This window comes from Antennarius striatus, chromosome 7 (assembly GCF_040054535.1).
Source record: "Antennarius striatus isolate MH-2024 chromosome 7, ASM4005453v1, whole genome shotgun sequence".
Classification (NCBI taxonomy): domain Eukaryota; kingdom Metazoa; phylum Chordata; class Actinopteri; order Lophiiformes; family Antennariidae; genus Antennarius; species Antennarius striatus.
This window is the reverse complement of record NC_090782.1, coordinates 9,210,943-9,237,869: the sequence shown is the minus strand read 5'-3', so window position 1 is coordinate 9,237,869 and position 26,927 is coordinate 9,210,943. Positions and strand designations below refer to the sequence as shown.

General features: G+C 40.9%; 1 long non-coding RNA gene across 1 annotated transcript; it reads right to left on the bottom strand.

Moving 5' to 3' along the window:
- Window positions 1-8,944: 8,944 nt before the first annotated feature.
- Window positions 8,945-20,410, bottom strand: LOC137599284 (uncharacterized). The gene is made up of 3 exons (XR_011036781.1): window positions 20,162-20,410; window positions 12,050-12,102; window positions 8,945-9,168 (listed from the first exon to the last, which is right to left on the bottom strand). It is a non-coding gene; the product is annotated as an uncharacterized lncRNA (long non-coding RNA).
- Between the last annotated feature and the right edge of the window lie 6,517 nt (window positions 20,411-26,927).

Genomic DNA, 26,927 nt, shown 5'->3' with positions numbered 1-26,927 from the left:
CTCGAACTAGTGCTTTTAAGACAGAAATATCTACAAATAGCAGGTTTTATGTTTACCAGCTTGCAAACGATTGTTTTGATCTGAATTCACAGGTGATAAACAAGCAGCCTCCCATTCCAACATCCGCACCAGAGATGGTACCCTTGGATCTACAATCTCAGACTGATTACATCAGCGCCTGTGACAGCATACAGGTAAAGTAGCAATGCTGAAGCCATCATTCCCAGTTATTTTAACTTGTACATTAACCAGAATAAGAAGGGCTAGTGCTGCTTGTGTTTCACTAATGGTTACTGCCTGGATTTGTGTCCTATTTGAAGTAACAGACTTGACCTTAGTCATATTTCTAGTTCTGTCTACATTCACCTCTATGCATTTACACACTCATGTGTCCCTGGTCTTGTCCTTGTGGGGTCTTGAAATCCTGGACACACAGTTTTCTCTTTTGTTGCAGCCAGTTAACTTTACACACTCCGTTTCTAGTCTTATCCTTGTGGGGCCCTTCCGTCTGTAACTTATAATATATTACTTTATAAACAATTGGCAACACCTGTCAACAACCAAGTCAAGTCATTACTGTCATAAAATAGCACTTTATTAAGTATTAGAGGTTTGACATGGCTATGTTGAATGTAACCCATGTTACTCTTTCATTTGTTGTTTTATTTCCTTGTTCCTCTAGCATAGACTGAACAATGCTGTTATTTTTGAGTTCACATGTCATTTCAGAAGCTGCTTTCACTCGAACTAGTGCTTTTAAGACAGAAATATCTACAAATAGCAGGTTTTATGTTTACCAGCTTGCAAACGATTGTTTTGATCTGAATTCACAGGTGATAAACAAGCAGCCTCCCATTCCAACATCCGCACCAGAGATGGTACCCTTGGATCTACAATCTCAGACTGATTACATCAGCGCCTGTGACAGCATACAGGTAAAGTAGCAATGCTGAAGCCATCATTCCCAGTTATTTTAACTTGTACATTAACCAGAATAAGAAGGGCTAGTGCTGCTTGTGTTTCACTAATGGTTACTGCCTGGATTTGTGTCCTATTTGAAGTAACAGACTTGACCTTAGTCATATTTCTAGTTCTGTCTACATTCACTTCTATGCATTTACACACTCATGTGTCCCTGGTCTTGTCCTTGTGGGGTCTTGAAATCCTGGACACACAGTTTTCTCTTTTGTTGCAGCCAGTTAACTTTACACACTCCGTTTCTAGTCTTATCCTTGTGGGGCCCTTCCGTCTGTAACTTATAATATATTACTTTATAAACAATTGGCAACACCTGTCAACAACCAAGTCAAGTCATTACTGTCATAAAATAGCACTTTATTAAGTATTAGAGGTTTGACATGGCTATGTTGAATGTAACCCATGTTACTCTTTCATTTGTTGTTTTATTTCCTTGTTCCTCTAGCATAGACTGAACAATGCTGTTATTTTTGAGTTCACATGTCATTTCAGAAGCTGCTTTCACTCGAACTAGTGCTTTTAAGACAGAAATATCTACAAATAGCAGGTTTTATGTTTACCAGCTTGCAAACGATTGTTTTGATCTGAATTCACAGGTGATAAACAAGCAGCCTCCCATTCCAACATCCGCACCAGAGATGGTACCCTTGGATCTACAATCTCAGACTGATTACATCAGCGCCTGTGACAGCATACAGGTAAAGTAGCAATGCTGAAGCCATCATTCCCAGTTATTTTAACTTGTACATTAACCAGAATAAGAAGGGCTAGTGCTGCTTGTGTTTCACTAATGGTTACTGCCTGGATTTGTGTCCTATTTGAAGTAACAGACTTGACCTTAGTCATATTTCTAGTTCTGTCTACATTCACTTCTATGCATTTACACACTCATGTGTCCCTGGTCTTGTCCTTGTGGGGTCTTGAAATCCTGGACACACAGTTTTCTCTTTTGTTGCAGCCAGTTAACTTTACACACTCCGTTTCTAGTCTTATCCTTGTGGGGCCCTTCCGTCTGTAACTTATAATATATTACTTTATAAACAATTGGCAACACCTGTCAACAACCAAGTCAAGTCATTACTGTCATAAAATAGCACTTTATTAAGTATTAGAGGTTTGACATGGCTATGTTGAATGTAACCCATGTTACTCCTTCATTTGTTGTTTTATTTCCTTGTTCCTCAGGTATAGACTGAACAATGCTGTTATTTTTGAGTTTACATGTCATTTCAGAAGCTGCTTTCACTTGAACTAGTGCTTTTAACACAGAAATATCTACAAATAGCAGGTTTTATCTTTACCAGCTTGCAAACGATTGTTTTGATCTGAATTCACAGGTGATAAACAAGCAGCCTCCCATTCCAACATCCGCACCAGAGATGGTACCCTTGGATCTACAATCTCAGACTGATAACATCAGCGCCTGTGACAACAAACAGGTAAAGTAGCAATGCAGAAGCCATCATTCTCAGTTATTTTAACTTGTACATTAACCAGAATAAGAAGGGCTAGTGCTGCTTGTGTTTCACTAATGGTTACTGCCTGGATTTGTGTCCTATTTGAAGTAACAGACTTGACCTTAGTCATATTTCTAGTTCTGTCTACATTCACCTCTATGCATTTACACACTCATGTGTCCCTGGTCTTGTCCTTGTGGGGTCTTGAAATCCTGGACACACAGTTTTCTCTTTTGTTGCAGCCAGTTAACTTTACACACTCCGTTTCTAGTCTTATCCTTGTGGGGCCCTTCCGTCTGTAACTTATAATATATTACTTTATAAACAATTGGCAACACCTGTCAACAACCAAGTCAAGTCATTACTGTCATAAAATAGCACTTTATTAAGTATTAGAGGTTTGACATGGCTATGTTGAATGTAACCCATGTTACTCCTTCATTTGTTGTTTTATTTCCTTGTTCCTCTGGAATAGACTGAACAATGCTGTTATTTTTGAGTTTACATGTCATTTCAGAAGCTGCTTTCACTTGAACTAGTGCTTTTAAGACAGAAATATCTACAAATAGCAGGTTTTATCTTTACCAGCTTGCAAACGATTGTTTTGATCTGAATTCACAGGTGATAAACAAGCAGCCTCCCATTCCAACATCCGCACCAGAGATGGTACCCTTGGATCTACAATCTCAGACTGATTACATCAGCGCCTGTGACAGCATACAGGTAAAGTAGCAATGCTGAAGCCATCATTCCCAGTTATTTTAACTTGTACATTAACCAGAATAAGAAGGGCTAGTGCTGCTTGTGTTTCACTAATGGTTACTGCCTGGATTTGTGTCCTATTTGAAGTAACAGACTTGACCTTAGTCATATTTCTAGTTCTGTCTACATTCACCTCTATGCATTTACACACTCATGTGTCCCTGGTCTTGTCCTTGTGGGGTCTTGAAATCCTGGACACACAGTTTTCTCTTTTGTTGCAGCCAGTTAACTTTACACACTCCGTTTCTAGTCTTATCCTTGAGGGGCCCTTCTGTCTGTAACTTATAATATATTACTTTATAAACAATTGGCAACACCTGTCAACAACCAAGTGAAGTCATTACTGTCATAAAATAGCACTTTATTAAGTATTAGAGGTTTGACATGGCTATGTTGAATGTAACCCATGTTACTCTTTCATTTGTTGTTTTATTTCCTTGTTCCTCTAGTATAGACTGAACAATGCTGTTATTTTTGAGTTCACATGTCATTTCAGAAGCTGCTTTCACTTGAACTAGTGCTTTTAAGACAGAAATATCTAAAAATAGCAGATTTTATCTTTACCAGCTTGCAAATGATTGTTTTGATCTGAATTCATAGGTGATAAACAAGCAGCCTCCCACTCCAACAGCCGCAGTGTCCCCCGCCTCACGCCCTACGCCAGCATGGGATAGGCTTCAGCACCCTGTGACCCGCCACGGTGGACACAGTGGCAGAAAATGGATGGATGGAGATGTGGCCCACTTTATTTTCAGTTTTTTCTTTTATAAAGTTATCTTTCTTTAAGTTTTTTTTTTTTTTTAATTGACTAAGGCTAAAAGAAGGCCTCAGGGTAGAAAGTTTTTGTTTTATGTTTTTCACTGCCTGTTTTTGATTTTATATTTTTGAAATGAAGCCCACTTGTTTTTTCTTTTATAAAGTTATGGTGATCTAAGCTCAAAAGAAGGCCTTTTTGGAAAAAAAACCCAGTGGAGAGCAAGGCAGTAAGGTTTTGTATGTTTTTGTCACTGCCTGTTTTTTATTTTGCATTTTGTTGTGATGAGGCCATATTTATTGAAGTTTTTTCTTGTTTGTTGATAAAGTTGGGTTAATGTAAAGCATTCATGTCTTTGTCACATGTCTTGTACCACGCTACGATATAAAAGCTAGAAATGTGTGTGCAGGTGTGTAAAAAAGGACGTCTAAGGTAGTAAATGCTAGAAATTGGGCCTCACAATGCAGCAAAAAACTTACTTGGAGACAAAAGTTTGGAAATATGTTAAACTCAAGTGATATTTGTGAAATAGATTTTTTTTCCAGCTTGCCTGATTTTTTACAAAGTTGTAGCACCAGTGGAAAGGGTGGACCCCACAAAGTAGCAAAGATAAGTGAGACCCGGTAAGGTAGTATAAGTGAGTATGTGTGTGTGTGTGTGTGTGTGTGTGTGTGTGTGTGTGTGTGTGTGTGTGTGTGTGTGTGCGTGCGTGCGTGTGTGTGTGTGTGTTTGTGTGTGTGTGTGTGCGTGCGTGCGTGCGTGCGTGTGTGTGTGTGTGTGTGTGGTTGAGCACTGGAAGAATTTTTTCGTAGTCAGAATTGTGTGTGCAGAGTGAGCCCTGTCCTGGGACATATACATACACTTGCATACATACAGTTATTTGTGAACTAAAATGTGGAGGTACTGTATTTATTTTGATGGTGTTTGTGCCCAGATAAACTAATCTTATTCTGCATTTGAACTCTTCTCAGCATCAGTGATATCACACAGAAGATGCATCATTACCAAAACACTAACGACAAATGGGATCCAAAAGTTGACACGTTTTATAAGCTTTTATCTCACGGTCATGTTGGGAAATGTTTTCAAAGGTGTCGTTAAACTGCTCTACTTGTTAGTTTTTAAAACATAGAAAAATACTGTCAAATACAAAGCAGTAAGGAGTTTCTTTTTAGAAAGTTTGACATCTTAATGAAACCAGAGTGTTGACTGAACAAACAACCTCCGGCCAAGACCCAACTATCACCTTTAGTTCAATCAAATTTGATCTAAAATTAAACTCATAAAACTGTAACCATAATTCACTGGATAAACTACTTTCCTTATGAAAATATAACCACCTTAATATGCAAGATCATTTTTGTTTTGGATCATTTATTTCCAGAGGGATTACATACAAAGTAAAAAGTATGGCAGTATCAAAGAAATAAGAAAAATTCCTCTCTGTGTCCAAATCTTCATCAATATTGAATGTAGCCCATTCTAGACAGAGACCAACTTTCCCACCAACTCAAATTATGTTCATTACTTTCTTACATACTCCTGCTGACAAACCAAGAAACATGAGCATGTGTAAAAATAAATACCTGAAAGGTATGAAATCATGAATATGTTGAATTTGTATTTATTATGATGAGTAAAATTCATAATAAGGTTTAGGAATATCAGGTCAGCAACAGATGGACAATAACAAAAGTTACTTTGGAAAGACTATTTTTATGGTCTATAAGGGCATTGAGGGGTTGTTTGTGAATCAAGATACATAAATTGGTTTAGTCCATCATCCTGGTTCACTTACCTCTATGTAGATGACATGATCTTCTCTACTCTGATTCTGACTGGATTGTCATGGCAACTGGTGTTTCAAGTAGCATCAAGTAGCCTGTCATTGATATAACTTCTAGCATGTGAGAAACTTCATTGTAATACCAATCCAATCAAAATAGTAGGACAGTTATGTGTGTTCTATGTGTGCCGCATGCTTAATAACAAAACAAAGATTTCGTCTTCAATATCATTTACAGCACATATATACAATGCCAGATGGTGCAATTTGTTAACACTTGCTATGATTTATTTCTATTTATTCAGGTGGGAGGCATGGGTTTTTATGACTGGGCAAGTGTGGTACAGAGTGGCAGAAATATTAGGAGCCATGCAGGAAGTGACTTACAAATATAATCAAGATACTTTTCATCAGGGGTCTGACAGTTGACCCCAAGTGAAATGCGGTAAACCCGGTCCACCTGGCTCGAAAAACAAACACTGAGAATTATTTGAAAATGTTATTTAACTCTGATCTGCTTAGCAGCTCCTTTGGGTGTTTGCCATTTACGAGTCCATGTCAACATGAGAAAGATTTACTGCCTCTGAGCCAGGGGCCCATTTAGCTTGAGAGTGAGAGGCTGATTGACTGAATATGTGTTTGGATGGAGAGTGTGTGTGTGTGTGTGTGTGTGTGTGTGTGTGTGTGTGTGTGTGTGTGTGTGTGTGTGTGTGTGCGCGCGTGCGTGCGTACGTGTGTATGCTTGTGAGTGAGTGAGTGAGTGAGTGAACGATGGGGTGTGTTTGTGGGTGACGTGACGTCTACATGTGCTGTCAGACAATCGGTGTTTGTGCAGAACATTTAATTCACAGCAAATGTATGGAGTCCAATTTTGCGAAGGTGCACATGGGTGTAATTGTTGTATGTTTTTGTTCTGTTGGAAACCAGGCAATGGGTTAGTTTGGTGTTTTGGGATGGAGCAGTGTTCACAGTTCATTAACACTTACACTAACATTAATATTACAGGCTGCCTCCGCTCGCAGACACAGAGAGAGCTGGACCAGCAAGCCTCTTGGTGAGATATGCCACCTGTGTGTTTATATTTTAAGTACCGGTGTTAGTGCACATTCAGGAGCACTGCAGGACTGTCTGGACTTCTGGACACACGCGGACAGTTGAGGTTTTTTTTTTAAATTAGAGCCCCGGTAAACACTTAAAGCAGTTTTGTGCAAGTGCTACATGGGAGGTGGTTGTGATCTGAGAAGCTTCTGTATATAGGAAAATGCAATGTACAGAATGCTATATGTAGATCTCTGGATTGAATAAAGTTGATGTTTTGATATTTTGGCTCTAAACGAAGCAAAACATCCTCAAGCTTTTCTTACAATTCCAGCTAACTTTTTTTTAACACAGAGATCCCTCATGACTGGGATGGCCGAGAAACTTCACATACAGAATACAATTTGGTTTAACAAAATGATGGTGTGGATGTTACTGCAGGATATCAGCTCCACGGAATAAAAAATGTCCAACACTTGGTTATGTTACTGGTAGATGTATGTCCCGGAAAGGGGAAGGTTTTTGTCTACATATATGGTTACAATAGATTAAAACTCTTTAAAAATTAATAACAAACTCACAGTAGAGGAACAGAAATGAACTGAAAAATTTACATCTATGTAAGCAGAACAAGATGACATACAGTAGGAGCACGACTACATGGGGTTGTGCCATTCTCTATGATCCATAACAGGTAGATTTAAAAAATTGCTGGGCACTAACTATCTACAAAAGGGATGAAAATCAACCACAGATGACTTCAAATTTAAGAGACAATGTGACTTTTAGCTGATCCGTGGATCAATCGCTACCGGTCCACACAGAAAGAATACCTAACTTTTTCCATTGTATGTATTATCTAATTCTGAATGATGTTTTATTTTGGAAAATTACCGGATTCTCTTCTAAATCTGTTTAAGACTCACTCTTGACGCCTGTCATGATGCTTCCCTCGGTTACATGACTACCTACTTAAAGGGGTCACGCCGCTACATTGAAATTCCCAAGCGAGAAAGACGAACAAAAATCAAACGGTGTTACGGGGGCCGCTGCATCATTTTTTCAAATGTATTTATTCGCCACATCTCAAAGGCCAGTCCATGAAAATACTGTCTGACATTAAACTGGTCCGTGGCGCAGAAAAGGTTGGGGACCCCTGAGCTAACACGAGATCAGAAACCAAGTAAAGAGTGAAGTTAGGAGTTTCTTTCCCAATGTTCTTTTTTTTTTGGTTTGCAAAGTGCTGCTAGACACACGCAAAACATCACACTAGATGCTGGTGCTGCTATTTTACACTTCTTTTGCTTGCGGCGCACATTCTAAAATTACTCACCCGGGCGACGCTAGCTGCTGGTGGTTTGTTTAGTGTAAATGAACAAAGATTCAGAAAATTTTTGTTGTAATGCTCTTGCACAGCAACTGTGTTAAAGAGCTACTAATACAGGCAACTGTTATGTTTTAACACTTTGCTCCACAAACTTCAAATGCGTACTGAACGTCTGTCTACACATTAACTACTTCTGGTGCTTCCTGCATATTTAACAGGGATTTCAGAGAGACAGTCTTAAAAGATTGTCTCTCTGCATCCGTGCTCCTCCTAACAGTCATAAAAGAGATGCTAATTTATCCTGCTGTTTTAAAACTCAGAAATGATATTTTATCCTATAAAAAGTATTTTATTTTCTATCGGCACTTACTGTCCACAGTGGCAAATGTAGTGTAACTCAAAAGGACATGCAAATGAACAAAACAATAAAATTAATAAAACAATTTTATCACAAAACTTTTGTGATATAAAGACCCTCATGCTAATTGTGTCGGCATTTAACATAATCCAAATAACTTGTTATTTTCTTTCTAGGGGACGGGGGTCCTCTATAAAGATAGAGTAGGACAACAGGACTTATCCAATAAATTTGATTTATGTATCCAATCACATAATGAGATTTTGAGTGGGTTTTTTTGTAATGGGCCTGTCTAGTAAGACAAGACAGGCTCATGGAGATTTAGGACAGAGATCATCAGTGAGGAAAACAGGAGTATCAGGAGCGAAGACACAAACACCAAAAATCATGAACTGCCAACAAGAAAGTGACTCAGGGGTTGATGTTTCACACTTTAAACATTTCTTTAATAACATATACGTTTACATTTATTACATTTATTCGCTTCAGTCACATTTGCAGTATGCATGTCAGGTAAACAAAGTTCAATGGTCATTTTTCATTGCCCCTGGGGAGGACAGCCGCCTGCTAAATAAGCTCATATACACTTCCCATCCACAGTGCAAAGGAGGTTTTGTATTACTGTCATCAGTCCTTTGCGTTCCGTACATCTCCAAGTTCCTTCAATGACAGCTGACGCCACTTGGTGATCTGTTCATGCCTCAAAATCTGTCCATTGTGGAGAAAGCAAAGAAGAAAGTAACACAATCTCCTTATTATTAGGCAAACAAATGAAAATGGAAAATATTGGTTTTGCATTCCCACTCCTCCCCTAGCAATTTCAGTGTTAGATGTATTTAGTTTTTGGCAGAGGAGTTGATGAGAAGGGGATTGTTACCTCCATGTGATTTTTCTTCTGAATGCTCCATTTTTCTGACCTTTAAAAATGGGAACGAATAAAATGCAATAAAAAAAAATTCCCATTACTTGTCTTTTAAGTGGAGAGGCTGACAGAGACAGGAGAAAAGGGAAAATTGGCTTCTCTGCCGTTTAAATCATTCACATGACAATAGAAATAAGGTGATTGTTTACTCCAACAACAACAACACCAACAACAGGTATTTTGTATCTTTTGTCTTTTGTGGTATGATGAATGTGCTTTCCTCTCTGTATCTCTTCTCCATCTTAATTACAATAAGTTGGTGCCATAATAGGATTGTCAACTACCGAGGAGTGACAGCTTAAAAGAAACGCTTTCCAGTTGAAATGTGCCTTTGAGGCCCGATTTTCCAGAGCTTTCTTGCTTCACTTTAAAGCTCCATCCAATTCAGCAGAGCCCTTTCAGTGTAGCTGGGATACAAATCCATGGCACCAGCTATCACAGTCCCAGAATGAGCACAGAAAAGCTGCATTACATCTTGCTTCATTTTTGAGGGTTCTCTTTGGCTTCTTGTGTACAGAGGCCTTCTATAGTGCAAAGTGTCCCACTTTGGTCTGCCAGTTGTCCGTGTTACTGGGATTTGTCATAGGGAAGTCAAAGAATCGCTCCTGAAGACAATGCATGCAGCCACCATTTCATCGTAGCTCAGGTTCTCTATCTTGTTTCAGAAATACCATTGTCATGCTGCTGCCTGTCAAAATGCACACTCTAGGACAGCGACCAATCAGACATTTGCAGGGGTGATTTTTTTTCCCCAGCCGGTGCTTTCAAGGTTGTTTCCTAATAATCCATCTCTCCCTCCTATTTATTTTCTTGTTGAAGCTGAAAGTTTACTCCAGGAGAGGTGGAGTTTTAGTCAGACTGTCTTTGTGTGATAACCATCCCTGGCCAAAGGCTACTACTGTACCTTCGGTTTCATTGTGGGTGATTTTAAGGCAATCTCATGCCACCCCAGCACATGTGTCCTCTGAGAGACTTTACAAAAGCGAGACATTTTCTAACCTTCCCCTCACACTTCTTCACTTTTTTCAAAGGAATAAAGGGGAAAAAAAGATCACACATTGATGTCGCCTAAAGCAAGCCCGCTGATGATTTTCACTGATTTAGAAATGGATTAGCCCAAACCAGACAGACAGATGTGAGCAAGAGAGGTAATGGGGCATACTGAAGATGCCCAATGGCCTTTCCTGCTGCAGACCACACAAGTATAAATCCTAGATGCTATCCTATCAGTTCAAATTTCCTTGGTATAAAGATTGAAATGATATCCATAACACTATTGCATCATCAAAAGACAGCTAGAACAAAGGGTACATTGGTGAATTTTGAGGACATGCCAATGCAAGTTAATCTAATAATTAGTGTTTACTGCTAAGGAAAGGAGGTTCTGTTTGCTAGAATCACATTCAGGGGGAAACAGTGCTGTTGTCATACACCACATGATGCATGCTTAACCACATACTTCATATTATCAGAACAGTACCTACAAGAGATCACAGTCCAGGTACCCAGAGGACACCATGTACAAACTAATCATTGTTGTTTGGCCAGTCATTTTTCACAAATAATATTGTCTGAACCCAAAGAGATTTACTGCAGAATGTTCTTCAAAAAGGATGGGTATTTGAGGATATGACTGTGCAGCAGACAGGTTCTGCACCAGTATTTTTTCTCATCAGGAAAATAAAAGTAACAGAGATAGATCGTCAAGACTATTTTCGTTCATCTTTTGTTCATCTTCTTGAAGACGAGACGATTGTAACTGTCTCTTCTTCAGATGCTCATTCAAAGTCAGATTACAGGTGTTGCTGGAGACTGTCCCCGCTGATTACGGATGAGAAGTGGGGTACACCCCACATTACACGCGAGTGCATTGCAGAGCCACACTGTAGACACCCACCCACACCAATGGACAATTTGTTGTGACCAATTCAATACAGCTTGCCTGTTTTTGGTGGAAGGAATAAGCCACAGAATCTGGAGAGAACCGCAGAACGCAGACATGAGGAGAACAGACAGTACAAATTCCACACAAAAAAGCCCCAAGTTGAATCAAAGATTCAGCCATTTTCCTGCACTTAAAAGTTAACCTAAGATTAGTGTTTTTTAATTATTTAGTTATTTAAAAATATTGTGTAATTAAAAGATGCGTTAGTGGTTTACCCAACATTTGAACAAAATGCATGAAAATGAAAATTAAATCTTCTCTACCAATATTACATATCATATGTTAATATATTATCATATTACCATAATATGAAAGATGAAACACAAAATAAATAACATGTTTATTTTATGTACATTTTTGTCTTTTTCTTGTTTCTGTCTTTCTATGGGAAAACTTCAACAAGACTGGAAAAAAGAATTTAAATTGGATGAAACATTCCTTTGAATGATTACTATTGGCAGTAGGCCACTCCTATCAATCCAAACGGCACCATTTGCATTTGAAACAGACCTTGTACACACCCAAATAAAGAGAGACAAAGAATAAAAGAGACAGGAGGGCAAAAATGAAAGGTAAGACTCTGAAAGAAAATACAAGCAAACAGAGGAATTACAAGGGAGGAGTGCGCGAGGGAGCAGTAAACAGAGAGCAGCCAAAATAGAGGAAAAATTGACTGGGTGAGTTGGTGGTGCTGAAGAGAAGCCAAACCCTGCGGCCCTCACCTCAGCCGGATCAGAGCTGCGGTGCCTCCCTCTTCCTCGTTCAGCCCCTGGCCCTGCAATAAATACATTTTCAATTACAAACACTTGGGAACAAAAAGGATTAGGAGGAGAAGAGGAAGGAGGAAGATGGCCCAAAAGGAGTCTTAGTGAATCCATCTGATAGCACCTCTGGACACGAGGCTCAGTTCTGCTTACAGCCGAGGCCTCACCACGGTGTCCCACCACATGCGTGCAGCCTATTCGCTCTTAGTACCCAGTTTGACGTTTAACGGTGCCTGGGTCCCAGTCCAGAACAGCACCGGCCAGTATTTTGCAGCACCTGCAGTGAAATGAGAACTTCACTGGGAACGCCGCAACCTGAGCCCCACACAGGTGGTAGATTATGGGACCCGCCATGGAGTCAGATGCATGAACAGGATGTAGCCTCCAGATTTACCACCACGGGGGCCTTTGAAGACTAACGTAGATGGCTGTTGTTGAGGTTAATATATAAGGTTTGCGTCAGAGTTTTAGCATGTAAGGGTGATATCACAGTTCAAAAAAGAAAAAAGAAAAAACCTGTTACACCCATGCTGCAACACCCATGCTTATGTTATGGACAGTTTGTGTTTGCAAAGTGGCCGTGGTGACATGAAACACACATGCAGCATGCTCATCCACTTTCTACTCTGTAAATAGCAAAATCATAACTGTGTGCATGTGTGTGGAGGAAAGTCCTATTGTCACAGAGATAGAAATGAATCAGTTACAAAAAATAAAAACGAAGAAAATATGAAACAAAGACAATCTTTGTCAAAAAAAGTTGACTATGAAAGGACTTCAAGCCAGTCAAAACACTAAATAAGCACGATGATCTACAGTATAATGTAACACTTTTAGAATTGCTAGAAGAAAAACTAAAATTATGTCAGACCTGATGACTTACTGGTTCATAAATTCAAAATAGTAGCATGTTTAATTTGGAACATGTGACCATTCTGTGAATCGTCCTCTTGCTTAGTTTACACCACATGCGTCAAATTCAAGGCCTGGGGTCTGAATGTGGCCTGCTACACCATTTCACGTGGTTCGAGAGAGCGTAACATCAGAGTATCTAAAAATAAATGGGTCAAAAGCTTGCTTTTACCAAAACTTCATTTCCCACAATGCAGTAGTTAAGCCTATTTTAACTCTGACAAAAATGTTTTGAACAAAGTTAATGCTCTAAGTGGTGTTTGATCTTATTTTTCTTTATTCATTTGGATATTTTGATCATTGATTGATAGTTATGTGGGTTTCATTACCTGAAAAATTAAAAGGATTTATGTTATAACAGAGAGACAAGCAAAGATATCTTTTCTGTGCAACTGTAATGTTTGTAACTTAAATAAATAATAAATTCAGTTATTTAACATAGTAGTTGTAGTAGTTACATTTATTTTACATTACAGTGAGTTACATTTAGTATCATTTATAAGTTACATCTGGCCCTTTGAGGACAGACATTATGCTGATGTGGCCCTCGGTGAAAATGAGTTTGACACCCCTGGTTTACACTGTAGTAATACACAGCATACTGGTGGCCTTTATAACATTGTTATAGCAACACAACAGCAGCAGAAATGAATTGATTGATTTATTACAAGAAATACAAATTTATAATGATAAAAATAAATTAATTAATAATAATAATAATAATAATAATAATAATAATAATAATAATAATAATAATAATAATAATAATAATCATGAGAGGGACCCAAGTGGAAGAGTGAGGTTACAGGAAGAAGAGATCAAGAAGGTGGAGGATTTTAAGTACTTTGGGTCAACAGTCCAGAGCAATGGAGAGTGTGGAAAAGAGGTGGAAGTGTGTACAGGCAGGATGGAACGGGTGGAGGAAAGTGTCAGGTGTGATGTGTGATAGAAGAGTTTCAGCTAAAATGAAAGGAAAGATGTACAAAACTGTGGTGAGACCAGCGATGGTCTAGAGACAGTGTCACTGAGGAAAAGACCGGAGGCAGAGCTGGAGGTAGCAGAGATGAAGATGCTGAAGTTCTCTCTGGGAGTGACCAGGAAGGATAGGATCAGGAATGAGTACATAATAGGGGCAGCACATGTTAGAGGTTTTGGAGATAAAGTCAGAGAGGCCAGACTGAGATGGTTTGGACATGTCCAGAGGAGAGATAGTGAATATATTGGTAGAAGGATGCTGAGTTTTGAACTGCCAGACAGGAGGCCTAGAGGAAGACCGAAGAGGAGGTTTATGGATGTAGTGAAAGAGGACATGAAGGTAGTTGGTGTGAGAGAAGAGGATGCAGAAGACAGGGTTAGATGGAGGACACTGATTCTCTGAAGGGAAAAGCCGAAAGGAAAATTTTTAAAAAATAAAATAAAAATAAAAATAATAATAATTTCTATATGATTTCTAATGTAATGATGTGAAAATTTGTAGTGAGTATTAGAGTGAACATCAAGGTCATTCTCTATTTTCAAAAGATGGTGGAGACTGAAGATTTCCCTGTGAATTTTCAGTGTTAGGCCCTTCTCAGCTCAACTGATCACATGGTAATGTACTTTGAGACATTTGCTTCCAGGGTAAAGTTAACAAGCTTTTATTTACTGAAGTCATGCAAAAAGAACAGAACAATTGAAGAAGATGTGTGGTCAGAAGAGCACGTACTTTGTCAAACAGAAGAAGTCCTACATTATTAAATGGTCTGCGTGGAGGCAAGAGACTGTTGAAAGTATTGAGGCTGTTACCAGCCATTCAAATTCAAGTGGTTGCAATTGATGACAATGACCTGAAACTGTTTGAACCACACATTGAAGGTTTCACCCAGAAAGAAATAATAACACAGATGGTCTTTTCTTGACTTGTAATTAAAGAGTTTCCTTTACTCAGTAGCTGAAGACAGCTCAGCTTCAGCTGTTTGTAGGTACATTTTTCATCAAACTTATTAAACTGACTTGACTGACATTCATGGGAATATTTTTGAAATGATTACAAAAGTCATTATAGTCTGATAACTCTGTCAACAACTCCAGAGGGCCCCTACTTAGTCTGTGAAGTACTTATCTGTATCAGATCGGTGACAACCAGATGCCAAAATATGAATAGTTCTTAATAGCAACTCAAGAAACCCTTTCCAACAGCCTGCTCAAGGCGGAACTGGTGCCCCTTTTTTCCTGCCTTGCTGCGCTGTACAAACAAATGAAGGCATCATTAGGGGTTTGTGTTGTACCGTTTCTGAAGAGCAATGGATGGAGTAACAGATCCTAATTGGACATCTGTGAAAACATGAGGTAAAAAGGCGAAGCTGAGGAGTCATGTTATGATGACATTTTATGCAGCTGCAGCTGGAAGATTTAAAAAGCAGCTTGTAATAGCTAGCAGCTAACTCAAACATGAACCAAATCAACAAAAAATGTCTCCAAACTGGGAAAACATTGATGTCCAAAAGGTTCTTACCATCCAAGAGAGGAGTTTCCAAGAAGTTGGATAACCCTCCAGATCTGGATTTTGAAAATATATAAATACATTGGTCCCTATAATTACAAAATTAATTGGTTCTGGCAGAAATTAGTAGAAGTAGAAAATTTTATAAGCAGGGACGCGTTTTCCATGCAAATGCTCTAATCCTTTCCAAGCCCCCCAAAATTCAGACATAAATGTTTTATGAATCATAAAAATGCATCAAAACATGTAACAAATACATGTTACAATTAGATTATCACACAATAAATGAGAGTTGTGCATAATGTAAAAAACAAAGAGTAGAGTAAAGAATAAAAATGATGGTCATTTACCTTTTAACTACCGTCCTCATTGTTTTTTGCCCTCTTTGGTTCATGTGCTACTTGCCTCACCATGACGAACAACAGAGTGAATTCCAGTCCTCCTTCTGAACTTCTCCAACCACCCACTCGATGCCTTAAACTCCCGGTGTTCTTTTGCCAACTTTCCCTCGCCTGAATCCTCCTTCACGAGGTCATTAAAAAGTTAATATATTTACGTAAAACTATCAGAACACGTCATGGGTCGAGGGCCGAATGACGAGGACGCTGCATAGACACCTATCTTGCTGCACATAGAAGTCCCTCTTAGCCAATGGGATGCCAGGAAGATGCTAGGTAATAGCCAATGGCAGAGCAGCTATAAGAATGTTGCATTCAGGGAACTTGGGAGATGCGAGTAGCAGCCCATACTGTATTTTTACCTTTGCTATCCTGAAATTTCTTTTGTAACAAGAGGCAATATTTTCCTGTTGAGGCGTTTCGTAACTTGAAAATTTCGTATGAAGAGACGTTTGTAAGTAGAGGTACCACTGTAATTCTAATCTGGACATACTTATTTCTAAAGTTGTAGTGGAGAAAAATGTAAACTTCATTCTCTTTGCTGGTATTTTCTAATCCTATTTGTGTCCCTACAGCAGCTAAGCTATAGGGTCACTCCAAAATTACATATTTGAATTCAAAAGTTCTGCATTATTATTTGATTCTGTAACACACAAAACACACATCATAAATATGTATCAATAAGATCAATCAATCACTCAATCACTTGATCAATCAATCAATCATTCAATCAGCCAAGCAACATACATGACAACATAACCTCCTTGATAGTTAAATAGTCAATTCTTCATCTGTAATGTGACTCTAACATTTTCTGCAACACAATAAGTAGCAACAAACTGTTTAATAAGAATATTTACATATTAATATTTCTAATATTCTATTTTTAAATTAACTTTTAAAGTAAACTGTTGGTATTCCTCATTATATGAGGCACAGAAACTCCAACACAGTGTCTAGTATCGCTGATGCAACAGTTCAACAGTTGGAAGGCATTATAGCCATCATATACGGGTTGTTGTAGTGAAGTCAGTGATGAATTTGTCTGCAGGTTCGGTTGTGGCAACACAAAGCAGAACCTCGCTTCAGCCTCTCTGGCTGTCATTGTGCACCGCCCAGGGTCATGGTCTCTGTTGCGAGCACTGTGACCGTTATGGTAATTACCCAAATTGGTGAAGAAAAAAAAAAGCTTCAGCATTCCAGGAGTGTCACAGGGGCTGGGTTTGTGTGGGCAGACTGAGCTGGATTCTCTGATTCCAGGGTGGATGTGGAGGGATTTAAGCACTTAGGAATTTTCCCCTCTCCTTATTCTCTCCTGTCATCATCCCACCCATCACCCCACCCACCCCTTGATCTGCTCCTCGTTCCCAACAGGGGAAGTCAAAGAGGGTAGGAGGGGAGAGACGTGCTGGAGGTCAAAAGAAGTATGTGGTCTGGCTACCCTGGTCAGAATAGGTCAGTGGGTTGGGTGACCTTGAGGTCACTGGGTGTTGTCATAGCAGCTGATACTGTACCAAGATAATAAGGTACTGTCTGGGCTCAGATTAACTTATTAAGAAACTATTAAATAATTGATTTTGATGATTTAATTGGTAAACTACCTCTGCTTCGGTCCTTGGCCCCAGAGCCAATTATGTTTCACCTCTCCCTTCCCAGCCTCCTGGCAGTAGCAGCAGCAGAAGCCAAGCACACTCCCCTGAGACGACGAGCGCGCTAGCGTCATCTCAGCTAACGAGGACCACGCTTATGCTGTTTCCACCAGGCCTGCCAACATTTCCCAGACAGGGCCCCATTTCATGGCTGCCTGCTCAAGGTGTGAGACCAAGCTTTGGGCCCCCATGGCTGTTTTGGGGGCCTGTTGAAAGACAAATGATGTGTTTGGATTTTTGTTCATGTAACGTGTGCATATGTGTGTAAAAGTGACTTATTAGGACTAGGTAACCATAGGTTTGGTCAGCATGAGACATAGTTGTATCCTCATGGTGTTCTGTCCAATTTATTTCTCCTTATCCTATCTCGCCCAGTAAAGCAGGAGGTTGTGGGAAACGTGGTCTGACTGCAGGGGCTGATGTGATTTAGGCCTCACTAGAAGGGAACACATGCCTATTTTGACAGACGCTGGCCTCCTGCTCAGACTGAGGTCTGCAATTACACAGGACATAAACACGGTGCGCTGAGGCCAGGCTGAGCTCCGAGGGCCCCTGGGAACGGAAAAGGCTGCATGGCTTTGTGGAGGCTGCAGAGGCCTTAGGAGCAGCCCACAGACGGCCATCGCGTGACTGTCTGACAAACATTCAAACACATACACGAAGTTCAGAAATACAGGAGATTGGGGCACATAGAAATGTGTGTATGTGTCAAACATTTAGACAAATATTCTGGCCATCACATATTGTACCTGCAGGTGGATATACTGTATCTATGCTGATATATGAAGTACACACAAGCAAACACCCACACGCACGCACGCACACACTCCACACACACACACACACACACACACACACACACACACACACACACACACACACACACACACATACACACACACACACACACGCTTTCTCCTTCAATTCAAGCAGACCACATGTTCGCTTGTAAAACAAAATTTGTAAAAGAAACTTGTTTCTCATTTTTTTTGAATTCCTAGCCAGGAAGGAAACTCCACCAGGCCTACAACAGCTACCTATTATGTGTGTTAAATCAACTTGCAGTAGTGAAACAATGCGACGACTGCCTCTGTTATTTACTGTAATGAAATAAGCCCCATTGTGAGCGTGGCACCCTTTGGGGACCTCTCATTGAGCTGGGCTTGAATGCAAAAAGCCTGAATGGATGTCAGAGTACATAAAGGTTTTTGAGGAACAGTTAAAGTGTTGCCTCGTGGATAAAGAGTGGTGGTGAGATTATATTTAGCCCCCATTCAGCCCTCTTTATATACGCCCATCAGCCACATCCTATTTGGATAAATCAGGGACAGAGGGAGCAGCCGGCAGACTTGAGTATATTTTCCACAGTCAATTCAGAGCAGGTCTTGACACAAGCATGGGAAAGCAAATAACCCGGATTAGGCTTCTTCAAAGGCCTGGCTCTGTGAAAGATGGGAGCAGGAGGAGCAGACAAAGGTGTGTGTATGTGACTTACTGTTTTGACAGTAAGACACACATGCTGAAAGTTGAGATGGTCTATGAAACTTCATCCAGCTCAGGTGTGGGTTTATTTTGGTGTTTTTGAGTTTTTCTAAGATTTAAGATCAACCATGAGGCCATTCTCGTGTGTGTGTGTGTGTGTGTGTGTGTGTGTGTGTGTGTGTGTGTGTGTGTGTGTGTGTGTGTGTGTGTGTGTGTGTGTGTGTGTGTGTGTGTGTGTGTGTGTGTGTGTGTGGTGTATGTGGATGCGTGTATTCACGGGGCAAGATGGGGGCAACGTGAGGATTACATGTTGAGACATCTACACAGCAGGATCAGACTTCACCTCATTTTCTTGGTGTGTGAGTCTGACGCTCAGCCAAACCAAGCAAGTCCTGCCATTGCCAGGGCGTGTATACGCGTACGTGTGTGGAAACATCTCATCCCATGTTCGAGTGCAACTGAAGTTCAACAGAGGATGTCTGCGTTTCATTAAAACCATCAACGGAGCTCAGCTGCAGAAGAACACACACCATCATGAAGCTAGTTTCCCTCAGAACGTGAGGGAATCTGACTGCCGCAGCTTTGAAGGGCTCACTGAGACTCGCCACATCAGTTCAAAACATACACATGGTTTTAGCAGCAATCGACATATAATACTCTAAACCACAAGGATATTAATGGCACAGTGGGCTAATTTCTTGCAGTTGAGATCGACAGTGTTTCCCTGACATGAAATCATGTTACACACATGTGCTACATACCACTGTAGAGTCTTTTGAGCTGACATGACGAGCATTCAAAGACACCCCTATTCTGTGGCAGGAATGTTCACAGCTGCGTGTGCATCTAAGTGTGTGTGTGTGAGAGCGTTTGTGTGTCGGGGGTGTTCAGAGTTTTTCTCCTCTGTGTTTTTGTGTATTTTCCCTTGCTTCACTTTCTTCATCACTATCAAAATCCTCACTCCCTTTTCCCAACAGGGAGAGAGAGAGAGAGAGAGAGAGAGAGAGAGAGAGAGAGAGAGAGAGAGAGAGAGAGAGAGAGAGAGAGAGAGAGAGAGAGAGAGTAGCCTCCTGATGGTGCACACACACTCACTCAGCGGCATGCACAAAGCATAAAAATGCACACATGCACATACATTCACACTTACACGGGCTGGAGTACAGCACTCCTTTCCCTCAGGCGGTTTGGCTGTAAGATGATACCTTGTCTCGGAGCATTTCGCACATGCCTTCCTGGACAGTTCCCACAGTCCCAGCCGCCTCAGCCTGTCTGACCTTTGCCAGCCTGCTACGCTCCCCACTGCCCCCCCCCCCTTGAGTCTCCTTCCTCCTTCCTCAGCCCTCGCTACTCTTTCTCATCTTCTCCCAGGGCCTGCGGTTTGGACAGCTGCTGCAAAGCTGGCTGCTCAGCGTGTGGAAAACATCCGCCACACATGGAGGACTGTACTGATCCTTCTTGGCCTCTTCTGGTTGGCCGAATGACTGGTTGTCTGTTTCCCAATCCCATGAACACATTATTTGACGCAACGCTACTTATGCAGCAACACACCATCCAACTCTGAGACCTCACCCACTGACAATAAAACGTCAAGTTTGATGCATGTTCTAGGTTTATAGGTCAGTATGGAGACCGTTGAGGAGGTTATCGTGTATCGTCAACTCTTTGTTAACATGTTGTGTTTGCGTTGCCCCAGCAACCTCTGACATTCCCTAAATAACATTTATTAATACACTGAAACATGACGGTATACCTAATGAATCTGTATTGAAATCTGTTCCCACTCCCACTGACAACCCTGTTTAAATACAATTAGTTCTCCAGACAAGAGACCAAAGATAAGTGGATATTTTTTGCAGTGCAACCCTAATCCCCTGCAGCATGGCTCCAATTTAAGACCTCCCCACTGACATAGTGTGGTACATAAACAGGCTTGGGTTATAGCCCCCCCACCCCGCACACATGCACACACACAGACCTCCACATGTGATACTGATTTTGTTTTGGATCTGGCCACTACTTGGTGCTACATTTGCAAAGATACACGCACACACACACACACACACACACACACACACACACACACACACACACACACACACACACACACACACACACACACAGATTTTGCTAACTGCTCTAACTCACTCTCCCCTCTCAGACTGTGCCGCTGGTGACACGTTCTTTGTTGCCCACACAAACACAGCTAAGTCTTTCCTCCAGTTTCCTCACCTTCCCTTCTTCACACAGGGATGAAAAATGAAGTGTGATGAATAGAGAGAATGGTGTAAGATGGAGGATTACACCCCTGTTTAGAATTGTGAAGTAGCTTTACTGTAAAGACAGAAAAATACAATCTTGATGATGTTGCTGACACCTTGCATCACATTTCCCCTCTGCTTGAGAGAGGATTATGGCAGGGAACCAGTGTCTTGGCAGAGTGGTGTTGGCCTGACCTGAGAATCAGAGGATTCCTCTGTGCTTGAGGTTGAATTCAACCACGATGTACACACAAAATCTGTCAAACAAAAAGGCAAAAACAAGTCTATCTGCTAGACCATACAGTGTCAGACGGAAGACTTAATTTACTGCGAAATTTAAAAGTTCTGCGGATTATCCCTGAAGTATGTGGGAACCTTTCTGTAAGGGGTCAGGTGTGAATCAGAATTGAGAAATTCAGTAAATGTTCCTGCTAGCTTTCAACAGCAAGTCGAACTAACGTTTCAGTAGAAATATCAGTAAGACTCAGTAGTGTATGAATAGTTGCAGCTTTCTGACCATCACTATGATTGGATTATGTGGAAATAAAATGAATTTGTCTTCCACAAGGAGATTTAACTCGCTGAGTTCAAACAACAAGTTGGGAGGCCGGTAGTGTAGAGCAGCGGTCCCCAACCTTTTTTTGTGCCACGGACCGGTTTCATCCAAAACAATATTTTCACGGACCGGTCTTCATTTGCTTGATAATCTTTAATGATACCAGGACAGCTCTAGTCTAATAATAAATCATCCGCAGTGGTTTAATGTAAAATGCAGACATCAACAGACAATAAACAACCTTTTTTTCATAAATTGATAATCAACATCTCTGTAAACGAAATAATTGTAAGAAATAATTACAGTATATTAAAACCTCAAGTGAAGTGACGGCACTGATGAGGTTTATTTTGAAATATAGCGACATACAATCAGTGCATTCAACTTAGGAGAAATACCGATCATTTCCAATAAAAGGGTGAACAAGTCAATAATATAATAATAATTACAATAATGAGAATTAGTGGTTGGGGACCGCTGATCTAGGGGCAACGGGAGACAATGACACCTGAAGTGTGTTCCGGACGTCCGGTCTACTCCGCAGTTTGGTTTTCTTTACGGTCACTATAGAAAATCGATACTTTTTGGGTGATCTCAGGATAATCTGCCTTGACGTTAATCCAGGACACTGGCGCAATTGTGGGCGCTTAATTTAGGGGTAGCGGCAGGTAACCTGTCACGTGACTGAGACCTGTCAAGCAGAATGACGCACGCATTCGTCTGTGCGTCATTCTGCATAGACGTCACTTTTCAAAATAAAACATCTTTAGACTAATGATCAATAAAAAAAAGGAAGTCAAACATTCTGTGCTGCACAGTGGGGTGTTGGTTGGGGACTACTGACGTAGACGGATGTAACAGAGAATTGGGCAATTTTTCAAAATAAGACATCTTTCAGACTCCGAAATAAATAAAACTGAAGTAATATAAATTATATTTTTTCCCCATGTGGCCCGGTACCAAGGACCGGTACCAGTCCGTGGGTCGGGGGTTATGGACCACTGGTGTAGAGGAAAATAAGGAAAACAGCACAAGTTGGAACTGCATTTTTGCTTCTCAACATTTGGAGCATTCAGACACCTACATAAACACTAAATTATCTGCCCATCATTTTGCCCTACTCCTCCTCCTCCTCCTCACCACTTCCATCCATCCACCCATCTCCCATGAGGATCTTTTGCTCCAAGGCTGCAATGCAAGTGCTTATAAAAGAAAAAAAAAAGCTTGCCCTGATGATGGAAAAAGAGACACCAAAAAAAGAAAGAGAAAAGAAATGTAGTAGGAAAAAGCATGTTGAAAAGCGAGTAGTTTCTCTCGCTCTGAGCTCTTGGTCCAGGCTGAGAGCATCCCTGGATGCCAGAGTCTTTCATCATTTGGCAGCACGGCTCCGCAGTTCAGTTTTACCTCCTGGCTGGAGGCAAGCAAACCACCACTCGATCTCCACACAGCTAGGAAGAAGGAAAGAGAGACGGAGATAGAGACAAAGAAAAAGGGGGAAGCGAAAAACAGTCTTTCATGCAAAAACAACCTCTGGAGTCATTCAGGGTCATTCATGGCCCACTGTTTTTTCATTCCTTTCTCTTCCCTCTGCTCCTCCATCTCTATCCAGTGCTTGGTTCATTTCTGATGTGCTTTTTCTCCAGAAGTAAAATGCTTGTGATTATATAATCTGTAGTAGCGGATCGCTCCCAGTGATGGAGATGTGAGACAAAAAAGCAGAAAGTGTGCTCTGGCGAGGCAGAACAGGATGATCTCTGGCGCCGTCTCCATCTTTTGGAAGGAAGTCTTGATGATATCATCTTTCTAACAGCCATTCTCTGGCCCTGTAGATTCCATTACCTTCACAGGAGATTTCAAAGTACACCTGCTACCCTGTTTTGTTTTGCCTCATTTTCTTCATGAAAATCTCTAAAATCAACTCAGCACCAACACCTCAGGTTATTTTATTTCACCTTTTGGTACTTCTGCATCAGTACAAAACCCTCAAAAACTATTCTTACTGACAACCAATTTCCATTCAGCAACCAGAAATCCCTTTCAAAATTTTTATTTTTATCAAAGTGATTAAAGGTAAATTAAAAAAAATAATTATACACGTGCGCACGCAGCGGGCAAAATGTTTTCAGAGGAATAAGATCATTACCTCCCACCAAGCGAGTAAACTGCGCCAACAGCGCTGAACACTTAGCTAATGCTCTCCACCGCTGAGAGTGAACACAGGTTCCCACAGGGCTTGATAAAGCACCCCTACCATATGCATTCTTTTGCCATGGATATGCCACCATGAACAAGACACTTGGGCATGTCAGGCCAGGCTGAGAGGAAGACTGATGTCCCATCATTAGGGCGGCTGGCCTTCCCCTGCAGCGTGATATATGTTCCCACTGCGGCAGCCCAGCGGGACTTCATTGGCACCCCGCTAAGACTTCTGGGAGCTGAGGCATCTGGTGGAAAACCTCTTCCTCTCTATCAGATTCATAGAGCAGAATGGGGAAAGTCACACATATACCCAAACACACACAAATATTCTTCAGTGAGCAGGGATTCTCATTGAATGTGCGCACATAGGCAGACGCATTCACTAAATCCTGGTGAAAAACGGGTGTGATTTGGCCCCCGGTGAGCCTGGCTGCCGCCCTGCTGAGTTTGCCCAGTGGGAGCTCCTGAGCTAGCTGTTAGCTGCACAGTGGGGTGTCGGGCAGATGCGATCCTGGAGACTATAAGGCAAGGAATAGTGTGGTGACCATGGAGGCCTTGTGCCTCAGATGGGCCGCAAAGACAGACCATTTCACAGGCCCATGCATCGGCCCCGAGACATGGACGATTGTGTCGATCCCATTGCAAACGTTGTTCCCATGGCCTCAACTTGAAGGGTCCTGAGAAATTATTTCAAAGCTCTTAATCATTGTTTTCAACGTTAAAAGGCCCATGAAAAAATATATACCGAATAGAATCGTGGGTCATCGTTGGTAAGAGTTGAGATTATGTGCTTTACTTCACAACATTGCTGCCGACTTGTGTACATTTGTATTTGTGTGTGTTATGGGTTTTTTTTAACTGACATCAGCAGGTAAGTAACTGAGTTGTAGCCTGTAGTAGAAGACCATTTTACATAAATGCTAGTTAACTGAAAAAAGAGAATGAATTCACTGAAGAAAAAAGAACACTTCTCTTTTATTCTACTAGTTTTTCAGAACTGAGAACATATGATCAACTTCTGATTAGAAAAATTACAACATACACAACTTGGAACCAAATTCAACTTCAATTAATTTCAGACATTTGGAAGCTCAGACAGACCCTTCACTGCCCAGAATGAAAACAGATATTTCTGTTCTCCTCTGACATCTTTAAAATAGGCATCATGTGTAATTTTTGAATGCTCTGTATACAAACATAATTTTAACATAAACGATTAGATTGATTTTTGAAGTAAATGACTAACATCTGTTCAGATTTGTGTGTTGTCAATATAAATACCATATCACTAAAAGTAGTGATTTTATTTAATTGCATTATTCTAGGTGGTCACAACCTGGACTAGATAGGTCTTTTCTACTCCATCTTCCAAACGACACAATGAATCCAGTGAATGCAGCTCCTACCACCAGTCACACAAATGATATGACTGCTGACTGCTTTGGTGACAAAACACCCTGCTTGTGACCGTGGCTGCCATCAATGTTATCGAGTAAGGCATGGAGGCGCTTGCCAATTTGGGAACTAAATATTGACTGGGCTATTCACATTCCAGATGTGAGTGATGAAACTTGGCTATAAACATGCAAAAACCACTTGGAATCCATAGAGGAATGTGCACAGTTAATGCAGTTTTATGTCAAAACCTGCTGTATCTAATTAGACATGTTCATCTGGGGTTGACCCAAATATTGATTCCAATTTCTTAGATTTGCAGGGTTTTCCTTCTGTGTTCTCAAGACTTGTTGGAAAAAGTGAAAATTTTGAACCACCATCAAGGTGAGCTCGGCAGGTATTTATGATTCTGCTTATGGTTAAGAGCCATGTTACCCAATCAGGGTCATGTTTCCAAGTGTCCCTCACCATTTTGTCAAAATAATGCCAGAGTTTACATCTGTTACTACATGTGCTGAACCATTTGGGTAGCTGAGCTTCTTTTTCCAAGGATTCTGGGGGTATTGCTTTTTAGCTTATGCCGCTAAGGGTTTGCAGTAATCATATTCTACATCTACTCATTGATTCTACTCAGTAGGACATATGTTAAGTGTTTAATAGACTGTGTGATAAAGTGATTCTCCACCTTCACAAGTTTCCACAGGCGTAATGGTACAGCCCCTCACTTATCTGATTCAATGGTCACTGTGAATTAACTTAAATAAGACTCTTCTCCAGAAAGTTTGTTTCCAGGTAATACAAACTTAGCAATCCAGAAATTAGACACAAAACAATTACTAGGAAAACAAAACTTTAGGTTCTTTGCATTGCACAAATGTATGCATCAACAGACACCACCCGTGTCGTGTCATCAGTGAGGATTGGCTGGTGATTGATGATCCATCTTACAATGGTCACAGTTACCTGCCACAGCTCAGAGTGGACAAAACCTTTGGGCTGGGCCAGAACTAACTTAATTCTTGTCATCCGCCCCTTTGCAAGGTATGGGAAAAATGGTCTGGGCTGAAGAGTTTTGGAGATGAGAGAAGTGGGATTTGAATAGAACCAAAAGGAGAAAAGAGCTGAAAGGAAAAGGAACTCAGTCCATGGGAAGGGGGCAGAAGCGTCTGAATGCATCATTGCGTGGTCTACAGTGTTGATATTTCCCTCAATGGTCTCTTCTAAAGTGAGTGTTTTAAGCCACCCCGACACACTAAATTTGCCCTTTGTGCATGGAGAGGCCCCAAGCTGTCGTGATGCAAGGTGAGGAGGCATTGGGGGCAGATGGAACCTGCTCGTCACCTCAATGGTCTCTATTCTCCCCCCCTCTTTGCCCTCCCTAGTCCACCCCGCCCATTGCTGCCATTCAGTCAGTGCTCCAGTGGGAACGTCCAGGGACCCTATGCTTTGGGACAGCCCCATATAATGAGCCCCTCTGGATGGCTTGAATGTGGCACCATTGTTCT